Source organism: Telopea speciosissima, unplaced genomic scaffold (genome assembly GCF_018873765.1).
Source record: "Telopea speciosissima isolate NSW1024214 ecotype Mountain lineage unplaced genomic scaffold, Tspe_v1 Tspe_v1.0044, whole genome shotgun sequence".
NCBI classification, from domain to species: domain Eukaryota; kingdom Viridiplantae; phylum Streptophyta; class Magnoliopsida; order Proteales; family Proteaceae; genus Telopea; species Telopea speciosissima.
Genome location: NW_025317380.1, coordinates 85,001 through 87,500, shown reverse-complemented (window position 1 = coordinate 87,500; position 2,500 = coordinate 85,001).

Genomic DNA, 2,500 nt, shown 5'->3' with positions numbered 1-2,500 from the left:
GCCCACCATGGCACGCTGCCCCGCACATCGCTGCCCACCATGGCACGCTGCCTCGCACATCGCTGCCCACCATGGCGCCCTGCCCCGCACATCGCTGCCCACCATGGCGCCCTGCCCCGCCCATCGCTGCCCACCATGGCCCACTGCCCCCCACATTGCTGCCCACCATGCCCACTTCCCCGCACAAGGCTGCCCACCATGGCGCACTGCCCCGCACATCGCTGCCCACCATGGCCCACTGCCCCGCACATCGCTGCCCACCATGGCACACTGCCCCGCACATCGCTGCCCTGCGCACATCGGTGCCCACCATGGGACACTGCCTCGCACATCGCTGCCCACCGTGGCGCACTGCCCCCGCACATCGCTGCCCACCGTGGCACACTGCCTAGCACAAGGCTGCCCACCATGGCGTACTGCCTCGCACATCGGTGCCCACCATGGCACACTGCCTAGCACAAGGCTGCCCACCATGGCACACTGCCTCGCACAAGGTTGCCCAACATGGCTGCACTGCCTCCGCATGGTCGGCACTGCAGTCACACAATTTGCAATGCCTCGTATGCAAATGAGGTTATGATGCACAATTTGAGCCTTTGGGCTGGCTATGATGCACACACATGCGTGCTTTGGCGTGGCCATGCCCGCACACGTAATACGGATCCTATATTCCCTTCGTGCAAAACATCCCATTGGTTTGGAAATTGCTTTTAATCATTTACTTGATGGACCGGTGTGTATATTTGTAAATTTTAGGGACTTGAAAGCTGCATTATTAATATCGATGAATTCTTTATGCTCGTTTCAATAAATAATTATAAAAAATAGTAAACGAAATTGAAGTGACCCAATCTCTTGGCAAGACATTCTATGCATTTATCTAAGCCATCTGAAGTTGGTTTTGTGAAAAAATTCAACAAAATGGATTTTTCACTGCTCTTTTAGATATTTTATACATGAAATTTAATAAACAAATAAATATAAATGATAAATTAATGATATATTTTTTTTAAATGTTCCTTTCAATTTTCACTAATTTCCTACCAATTTTCATAACCATGTGATGTTTATAGCTCAACAAATAGACCAATATGACTTATCGATGAATTTTTTATGATCTTCTACAAAAAATATTATAAAAAATAGTAAACAAAGTTGAAGTGATCCAATCTCTTGCCAAGACATTCTATGCATTTAGCTAAGCCTTTTGAAATTGATTTTGTACAAAAATTCAACACGATGGATTTTTCACGATATTTTGAATTTATTGATTTTTTAATACTAAAAAATTAATAAAAAAATATATATAAATGAGAAATTAATGAAATTTTTTTTTAAAATGTTCCTTTGAATTTTCTCTAATTTCCTACCAATTTTCATAACCATATGATGTTTGTAGCTCAAGAAATAGCCCAGTATGACTTTTCGGGGGGGGGTCATGTCTCCTTCTGGAAAAGTGCAAAAAGCTTAAGAGCTACCTTGAGGGAGGGGGTGGCTACCTTGGTTGGGTGGCACAGATGGGCACCCAAGCGCTGCACACGGTGCATGCGTGTGGGCAATGTGCGTGCATAATAAGACCATTACACACGAGAAAACCGTCCGAAGGCACGTTGGTCCCATCTTGTGCACCTCTTGTGCGGTAGAGTAGCCACCCATGGCGGCCATGTGTGCTATGGTGCAGCCACGTGGTGCAGCCTTATGTGCTGTGGTGCAGTTATGTTGGGCATCGTTGTGTGCTGTGGTGTAGCCATGTTGTGCAGCCCTATGCGCTGTGGTTTAGCTATGTTGGGCATCGTTGTGCACTGTGATGCAGCCACGCGAGCGATGTGCGCTGTGGTGCAGCCACATTAGGCAAATATGTGCGGTGTGGTGCAGGCACGCTAGCCTGGTGTGCGCTGTGGTGCAGCCGCATTAGGCAACTTTGTGCGCTGTGGTGCAGCCACGCCTAGCAGACGTGCGCTGTGGGGCAGCCACGTTAGGCAACTTTGTGCGCTGTGGTGCAGCCGCGCGTAGCAGACGTGCGCGGTGGGGCAGCCACGTTAGGCAACTTTGTGCGCTGTGGTGCAGCCGCGCTTAGCAGACGTGCGCTGTGGGGCAGCCTCGTTAGCCAAATTTGTGCGCTGTGGTGCAGCCACGCCTACCAGATGTGCGCTGTGGTACAGCCACGTGAGGCAAATATGTGCGCGTTATGCTTTGTGCTGTGGTGCAGCCATGTTAGCCAAATTTGTGCGTTGTGGTGCAGCCACGTTAGGCTGATGTGCACTGTGGTGCAGCCGTGTTAGGCAACTTTGTGCGCTGTGGTGCAGTCACGTAAGCCAAATTTGTGCGCTGTGGTGCAGCCACGTTGGGCATCCTTGAGGGGCAGCCTTGTGCACTCGCATATGGTGGTCCCCCCCCCCCCCCCCCCCCCCCCCCCCCCCCCCCCCCCCCCCCCCCCGTCTCCCAGATGATTTGTTGCTACCTTGGTTGATTGTCGGCCCAGGGTGAGGTGATGGCCTAG